This window comes from Vulpes vulpes, chromosome 13, assembly GCF_048418805.1.
Source record: "Vulpes vulpes isolate BD-2025 chromosome 13, VulVul3, whole genome shotgun sequence".
NCBI lineage: Eukaryota > Metazoa > Chordata > Mammalia > Carnivora > Canidae > Vulpes > Vulpes vulpes.
The window spans coordinates 147,169,187-147,178,145 of record NC_132792.1 but is presented as its reverse complement, the minus strand read 5'-3'; the positions used below and the strand labels follow the sequence as shown (position 1 = coordinate 147,178,145).

Genomic DNA, 8,959 nt, shown 5'->3' with positions numbered 1-8,959 from the left:
CTGAGTTCTACTGAACATTTTTTTAAAAGAATTAACACATCTTTTCTAAACTCTTCACAAAAAGTAGGAGAGGTAAAACTTCCCACTTCTTTCTATGGAGCCAAAGATACTTTCATATCTGCCCTGATACGAAAGTCAGATCAAAATACCACAAGAAAAGAAAACTACAGAGAGTGCTATTAGAAATATGGTAAAGTAGGAAGACCCAGACCCTCTTTCTACAAACACATCGATTTGACAACAATGCATAGAAAAATTCCCCTTAAGGGAAATCTAGAAACTAATTGATAGACTCATCAAAGCTGGCAGGGAGATGAGGGACATATTTGTACCAGAATAGCTACCCCTGGCACAGCAACATACAATTAGGAAAAGATGCCCTAACTCCCAGTTTCTCCCAAGGGAGGGATGGAACTGATTTGAGTATCCAGTGCCCCAACTTTTCTGAGGGTACCCTCCAGAGGACTGTTTCCTGTCTTGCCAATCTAGGATCTCAGATAGTCCTCCATAGTCCAGGTACTTGAGAGAGAATGGAGATAGCTCCTTCCTTTGGCTTATTGAAGAGTGAGCAGACAAAAACCACAGCGGACTGCTTCTCTGTGGTGAGTGAAAGAGTTTCTCTGATGCCTAATGCCACAACACTTTTGGGGGCTACCCAAAGGACTGGCTTCTGACCTGCCTGCTTTGGAGTGCTGATGGCACCTGGTGTAATCTTGCTGTACAGAAGCTAGTAAAAGCAGAGGTGGAGATTTGGAATGGCAGTCACTATAGTCCTCATGACCACTCCAAGATCAGCACAGGATGAATAGATTAAAAATCCCAGATCCTAGCTTCTTCCTAGAGACGAGAAGAATTAGATTTCATGTTCAACAATCCAATTTTCTGGGAAGTGCCGAAGGAATTGCCTTTAGTCTTGCTTGTCCTGATGCACTGATGGAGCTTGGTATCCCTAGATACCTGGGAGTTGCAAAGAACAAAGAAAGTGGGTTGGACTAGAACAAGGGTTCAAGATGCTTCCAGAATCTCTGGTTGGGCTAACTGGTAAAGCTTTCTCCAGTACAAGACCAGTCTGTGAAGACTGGGAGAGGCATCTGCTTTTTCTAATGCACAAGAGTCAAGAAAAATGAAGAATCAGGCATAGTTGTTCCTATATAAAGAATACATAGGGGCACCTCGGTGGCTCAGTCAGTTAAGCATCCAAGTCTTGATTTCAGTTCAGGTCATGATCTCAGGGTTGTGAAATAAAGCCTCAGTTCCAGCTCCATGTTCAGCAAGAAGTCTGCTTAAGATTCTCTCCTGCTCCTTCCACCCACCCCCCAACTGCCATTCACACTCTCTAAAAAAAAGAAAAAATAATACATATAGAATATATAAAGAAATTTTGAAACTCAACATCAAAAACAAACAACTTAACTTTTAAAATAGGTAAAGGGTTTGAATAGATATTGTTCCAAAGAAGATATACCAGTGGCTAACAAGTACATGAAAAGATACTTAAACATTATTGTTTATTAGGGAAAAGTAAATCAAAACAACAACCAGATACTTTATACCCACTGACTATAACCAAAAGATGGTTGTAACAAGTGTTGGTAAGGATTTGGAGAAACTGGAACTCTTATACCTTTCTGGCAGGGATGTAAATGGTGCAATACTTTTGGAAATGGATTGGCAATTTCTCAACATGCTAAACAGAGTTACCCTATGACCCAGCAATTCTCCTTCTCATATATCATCAAGAGAGTTCAAAACATATATATTTACAAAAATGTGTACAAGAATATTCAGAGCATTATTTATAATAGTTAATAGGTGAAAACAACCCAAATATCCATAAACTGATGACAGATAAACAAAATAAGATATAGCATGCCTCAGAATATTATTTGGCCATAAAAAAGGAATGAAGCACTGACACAAATTACAACACAGTTTAATTTTGTTGACTTTATGCTATATGAAAAGCCTGACCAAAAGACCACACACTGATGATTTTGTTAATGTAAAATGTTCAAAATGGACAAATCCATAGAAACATACAACAACTTTGTTGACTTTATGCTATATGAAAAGCCTGACCAAAAGACCACACACTGATGATTTTGTTAACACAACATGTTCAGAATGGACAAATCCATAGAAACAGTAAATTAGTTGTTGCTTGGAGTTGGGGGAGAGCATAACAGACTGCTTACCCATTAAGGCAGGGTCTCTCTCTTTGATTTTGAAAATGTTCTGAAAGTAGATGGTGGTGATGGTTGCAAAGCTTTGTGAATATACTAAATCTAGGTTTTAGATATTACGGTATATGAATCACATCTGAGTATAAAGAAAAAATAAATCTTATATGGAATAGATTTTTTATTTTTTATTTACAGAAAAGTTGTGAAGATATTACACATATTCCCACATATTCTATATCCTATTATCTATTATTAACAGCTTCTATTAGTATTTGTCACCACTAATGAACCAATATTGAGACTTTTTTAAAGATTTTATTTATTTTTTTTGAGAGAGAGAGAACAGAGGAAGAGGGAGAGGGAGAAGCAGACTCACTGCTGAGCAGAGACCCCAATGCAGCACTCAATCCTGGACTCTGAGATCATGACCTGAGCCGAAGGCAAACACTCAATGATTGAGGTTTAGCTCATAACTTCTGATACATTATTATTAAAATCCATACTTACTCACATTTCCTTGGTTGTTACCTAATGTCTTTTTTAGGGTACCTCAATAAATTTAGTCATGTCTCTTTAGGCCTCTCCTTGCTGTGACAGTGTCTTAGGTTTCTTTTCTCTCTCTCTTTTTTTTTTTTTTTATGACTCCAATAGTTTTTAAGTGTGCTACTATGTTCTAGGTATGGTTTAGGGGAGAAAGATTATACAGGCAAAGGCTGTTATATCATATCCAGGGTATCATACTATCAATACAATTTTTCTCTGTTGTTTCCTTGTTTAATTGAATTAGTGTTTGATTAGGATCAGATTTTTCCACTTAAAGTTACTCTCCCATACCTTCCATACTGTTCCCTTGGAAAGGAAGTGGCCATGTTCAGATCATACTCAAAATCTGGGGAGTTATGTTCCATCTCCTTGAGTGTGGAATATCGACCTAAATTATTTAAGAATTTTCTGTGAGGAAGATTTATCTACTCTTTCTTACCTATTTGCTGATAAACACTTATTTATATCAGTATGGACTCATGGATATTTTATTTTATATATTTTTTATAATTGAATACTATTTTGTTGTTCAAATTGCTCCAGCTCTGATCATTAAGACCTCTTTCTTTGGTTGTCTCTTTATCATACTACTGTTACTGTGTTTTTCCATTTGTTTGCTTTATTTTTCGTTTGTTAGCACTTCTTTCCTCTCTGCACTACAAGATGCTTCTAGGCATGATCTTCGATGCCCCATACCTAGAATCAACCATTTCTCCAAGAGCCAGTGTTAAAATATTAAATAATCAGATATTTACTGGAAAACAGCTTGTTCTGGATCCCCTGAGTGCTCCCTCACCCTCCTTTTATGCTGATCCTTTGCTACCACCTAGTAACCAAAAGATAAATGTCCTGCACAGGAGGAGGCCCAGGCACCCAGAACCCTGCCCCAGTACAAGAGGCTGCATCTGTTCTGATTGGTCCATGACAATGCCAGACTGTTAAATACTTTGACTCTCATCCCTGCTTTACATCTAGTGAATATCTTAATCTTTGCTTTCTTTAACTTATGCTGTTTAGAAGAAGAAAATGATGTTAGAAGTCAGTGTGCGCTACTTTTGCCCTAAAAAAAAGTCTTTCTGTAGTCATGACAGAGAGTAGATTCTACATCAGGTTGTGATCCTGGGATCCTGGGATCGAGTCCTGCATCAGGCTTCCTACATGGAGCCTGCTTCTCCCTCTACCTACCTGTTTCTGCCTCTTTCTGTGTCTCTCGTGAATAAATAAATAAAATCTTAAAAAAAAAAAAAAAGGATTGCTTCTTTTAGATTAGATGGTCTTATGTAAAAAAAAAAAAAAAAAAAAAAAAAAAAACCTAAGTTATCCCAAGAAGAAAAACTCATCTTGTCATAGGCATCTTTTAAGAGAATATAATTGAGAAGACTTATTTTCACTTAGGTCTTTTATCCTGATTCTATCTGATTGTTGAACAGATCACAGATGCATTTCTTTATTCCTTAGTTTTGTGCACTGTCATTTAATTATTCCAACTGATTTAAGTTTTCGCATGATGTTGTCAGCTTATCTGGCACAGAGTGAGTCTTGGGCTGCAGGCAGACATTTTGCTATCCCATTGAGTGCTTATGGACGCTGTCACCAAGGATTGACTACTCTATCACATAGACTCTTTCTATTGACTAGGTGATTTGCTTTTGTGATAGTGTTATAAATGCTTATGCTTCTTCTGAATATTTGGACACAAAGAGATATATAATGGATTCCATTTCCCTTTTATTCTATGCTACTAGTAGGCTATGAGTCAAATTTGTGATTCCATTGTAGCCAGTGTTAGAGTTTCATAGGATTAAATACTAGTGTGATATTGTCTTCCTAGTATTATTTTCTCTTTCATTCTTTCATTCATATTTAATTATATATCAAATATAAAAACATAAATGTATATGACAGCGTGTGCTATTTAATATTCTGGCTAAATTGTGGCCTAATCATCAGTCACATAAATATTATTTAGGTGGTTATTACTTTTATTAAGTAAACAGATTGAATCTCACATAATTGTTCAATGCCTTTACTTCTTGTTTTGCTTCTGCCCTTACACTACTTCTTTGCTATATTTAGCCCTCTATCTGCTTGTATATCCCACTCCGTTACCAATAAATCAAGAGAGAAGCTTGATACTAAGACGATTTATATATTTAAAATGTATTCTATTGGTTTTTATTCACTAGAGCTCAACAATATGGAAATTGTATTCACTCAAGGAGTCAAATATTTGTTCTCAAGTAACCCCTTTCCTTCCTCTGTTATCAGTAACTATATTTCCTCTAGGGGACCTATCCCCTATGGTGATTTGGCTAGAGCTGCTACTGCTATGTATAGTTGGAAAATCAGCTATCTCATTCACAATAATTTAAGGATGGAAAAGTGACCCAAGCAGAATCTAAGTGAGCCTTCCCCAGAGCTTTCATGTTAACAGTTATTAAATAAAAAATTTTTGTTCTATCCACTAATGAAGAAAGGCGGCATGAAGTGAATCTTGGGCTGCAGGTAACTATTTTGCACTCACAGGAAAATAATTTGTTGCATTGGTGGAAAGAGATTTGGTACCTTAGTGACATTGTTTTGAGCCCTTTCTTTCAGCCTGGTCTGGAATCAGCATCATTCATCAACTTTTCAATTATGTAAGACCAAGGGAATATCATTTTTGTTTAAGCCAAACTGAACAGTTTCTGTCTTCTGCAGTTTACTGTCCTGACTAATCACTGGATATTATATTAGGTGATAATAAAGGTATAGACCGAGTGTCATGGGAATACAAAGGAGAGAGTAACTGAGCTTGAAGGAGGCCAAGGAAGACTATTCAGAGGATGTAGCAGATGAATTCAATCTTTACAAAATGAGTTTTTCAAGAAAGGAAGTAGGTTGAACAGATCAAGCAGTTCAAACAATGTGCTTAAAAACCTGTATCATGAAAAAGCACAACACATCAGATTCTGGAATCCAGAACATGTGGTAGATAGGTAGATTGTGGGTCACACTCAGGAATTAGAAGCTGAGATGGAGTTTTGCTTACAAAATATTTAGTAGGCATCAATATGTGTAGAAGAGAGCAAAACTTAGGATTGGGTAGAGGAGAAAGACGAACCTCAAAGCTTTGGCAGCTCCACGGAGAGCTTCAGGCTGAAAAGATTAGGCCTTTAAACTCTCAGTGCAATTAGTTATTGGAGGAGGGCCACTATGAAAAGGGTATGTGTCTGGGCAAGAGTGTTCTCTGCAGCTGAGGCAAATCCTGAGGCAGCTGACAGCTCCCTCAACACTATGCTCAAAAAACTCATGTTTGACTGTGTCTTTCAAAGGAACAAAGAGATGAATCTTAAAAAATAAAGAACATCTCTCTTCATAAGAGACCTTAAACATTATGCTGTGAATATTGGTTTTTATCCTGTAGGTGTCAGAAATCTACTGAAAGAGTTTAGCTGGGAAGTGCAAAGATTATATGTTCCTTTTAGAGACATGCTTTTGAAATTCATTTATTTAGTCACTGGGAATCTTCCATATGCCAGGCATTATTCTACATACTTGACATATTTCACTGAAAACAAACGAACAATCTTCATCCTCATGAAGTTCATACTTCAGAAAAGGGAGATGGACAATAAATAATAAACATAATATATCAGTAAATTATAGACTACACGAGGGCAGTTAGTCCTATGGAAAAAACAGGGCAAGGCAAGAGGGAGAAGAAGTGCTGAGGAGAGTTACAGATTGCAACTTAGAACAGTATGATTTACAGAAGGAGTGAGCATGGAAATACACAGGGGTAAGCACACCAGGCAGGGAAAAACAGCCAGTGAAAGAGCACTAAAGCAAATGCTTGTTCAAAAAGACTGAAGAGAAAGGTCAGAAGTCATCTCCAGAAAAGTATAAAAGTGAATGTAATCAACGCTTCTCATTCCTTTTTTTCTTAATTTTTTACACTCCTCTCCTCCTAGAATCAATTTTTGCTTGCTGGAGCAATATAACCCTCACTAAGAATGAATGAACTAAAGAAATGTAGCATTATTGGCAGGCAGCTGACATTGTCTTCTTTGCATGACTCTTACAGCCACTTCTCTCTGGGCACAATGGCAACTCTTAAGGAAAAACTGTTCTTACCAGTTGCAGAAGAATAGGCAACCATCCCCCACAATGAGATCACTATAGTGGGTATTGGACAAGTTGGTATGGCATATGCCATCACCATTCTGGGAAAGTCTCTGGCTGATGAACTTGCCCTTGTGGATGTTTTGGAAGATAAACTCAGAGAAGAAATGATGGACTTATGATATGGGAGCTTATTTCTTCAGACATCTAATATTGTGGCAGATAAAGATTCTATGACTGCCAATTCTAAGATTGTGGTGGTGACTGCAGGAGACCACCAGCAGGAAGGAAAGAGCCAGCTCAATCTAGTGCAGAGGAATGTTAATGTCTTCAAATTCATTATTCCTCAGACAGTCAAGTAGAGTCCTGATTGTATCTTAATTGTGGTTTCCAACATAGTGGATATTCTTATACATGTTACCTGGAAACTAAGTGGACTTAGTGACTGGAAGCACAATGAGATTGGAAGTGGGTATAAGCTGGATTCTGCTAGATTTCACTATGTTATGGCTTAAAAACTTGGCATTCATCCCAGCAGCCGCCATGGATGGATTTAGGGAGAACATGGCAACTCAAGTGTGGCCTTGAAGGGTGGAGTGAATGTGGCAGGCATTTCTTTCCAGGAACTGAGTTTAGAAATGGGAACTGATGGTGACAGTAAAAAATGGAAGTGAATAAAATGGTGGTGCTATGAAAGTGCTATGAAGTCATCAAGCTAAATGGATTAAATGTTGTTGATCCCATTGAATCCATGTTGAAAACTCTATCCACTGTCATCCAATGTCAATGATGGTGAAGGGAATCCAGGGCATTGAGAACGAAGTCTTCCTGAGCCTTCTGTGTATCCTCAACACTCAGAGATTAATCAGTGTGATCAACCAGAAGCTAAAGGATGATGAGGTTGCTCAGCTCAAGAAAAGTCCAGATACCTTGTGAGACATCCAGAAAGACCTAAAAGACCTGTGACTTCTGGCTTCTAGACTGTAGAAAATTAAAACTTCAATGTGATTAACTGTGAGCCCTTAGTTTTTCATCCATATACATGGATCACAGTTTGCTTTGATCTTCCTAGATATGTGAATCTGGGCTCACAGAATCAAAGTCCATGCTTGGTTTAATGCTTGCAATATGAGCCCTTGAACAAAATAAGATTAACTATCCTAGTGTGCTGAAAGAAAGAGACAGAAAGAAAAAAAGCGGGAAAAAAAGGTAGCAATATTGCCAGGAGGCAGCATTTATGAATATTCTTGCTGTCATTAGATTCATAGTCATGAATCTAAAGAATAACCATTCAGGATAGCTGTATGTTTTTTCCATTCATATCCAGTTATATGGGTCAAAGTATAGAGTAAGCAGAGGTTCTTTTTAACCCATGTTGTGGTTCACCAAACAAGAACAACAAACCAGAGAAGCAAAAGAATTAAATCTATAGTCAATGAAGGGATTAAAATGATTAACCATGGAATGCAAAGTGGATGAACAAGAAGAAAAAATGTCAAGGGGATGAAAGATAATGGAAAGGTGTTTAAATCAATGAAGAAAGGCTGGTAAATGAGAGGATATTTGAGGTTTTGCTTCTAGAAAGGCTGAGAGAGAAAAGTAGGAACTGGTGGTCTAAGAACAGAATACATGGAACTGAATGTAAGGAAAGGTTACGGGACTGATAATATCAAGGTATGGAATGTGACCATAGTGCTAAGTGGCAGAGGCAGAGGCAGAGGCAGGGGTAGGTCAAGCTTCTCCTCTGATACAAACCCGGCGCGGGGGAGGGAGAGGAGACCTCATTACTTCAGGGTAAAGGTGGAAGTCCAGGCTCCCCATGCGGCCTCGGCTGGTACCACGGTTGAGACTGGTCGGTGTCCTGTGAGGATGAGAGTTCTGCTCCCTGCTTAGCCTTTTATGACACCATCCCCGTGGCCTTTGCTGATCTGGGTGAGAGTAAGATCTGTGATAGAGGTTAGAATAGGTAAGATCTCTGATAGATTTTAGAATAGAATATTCTAAAAATTTTCTGTCTTGCAAGGCTGCCGATTTTTTTGCCCTTTGGTTAGTGATAGAAGGCTTTGTTGAGTGTCTTCTTGTTGTTGTTCTGTCTTTTTTCTTCTCACAGAGGGGTTACAGTGGTTGTG

The 8,959-nt window shown here is 37.9% G+C and overlaps 1 pseudogene; it reads left to right on the top strand.

Annotated features, from left to right (window-relative positions):
• The first annotated feature begins 6,811 nt into the window (after nucleotides 1-6,811).
• LOC140595086 (L-lactate dehydrogenase B chain-like) lies at nucleotides 6,812-7,796 on the top strand (annotated as a pseudogene).
• Nucleotides 7,797-8,959: the final 1,163 nt, after the last annotated feature.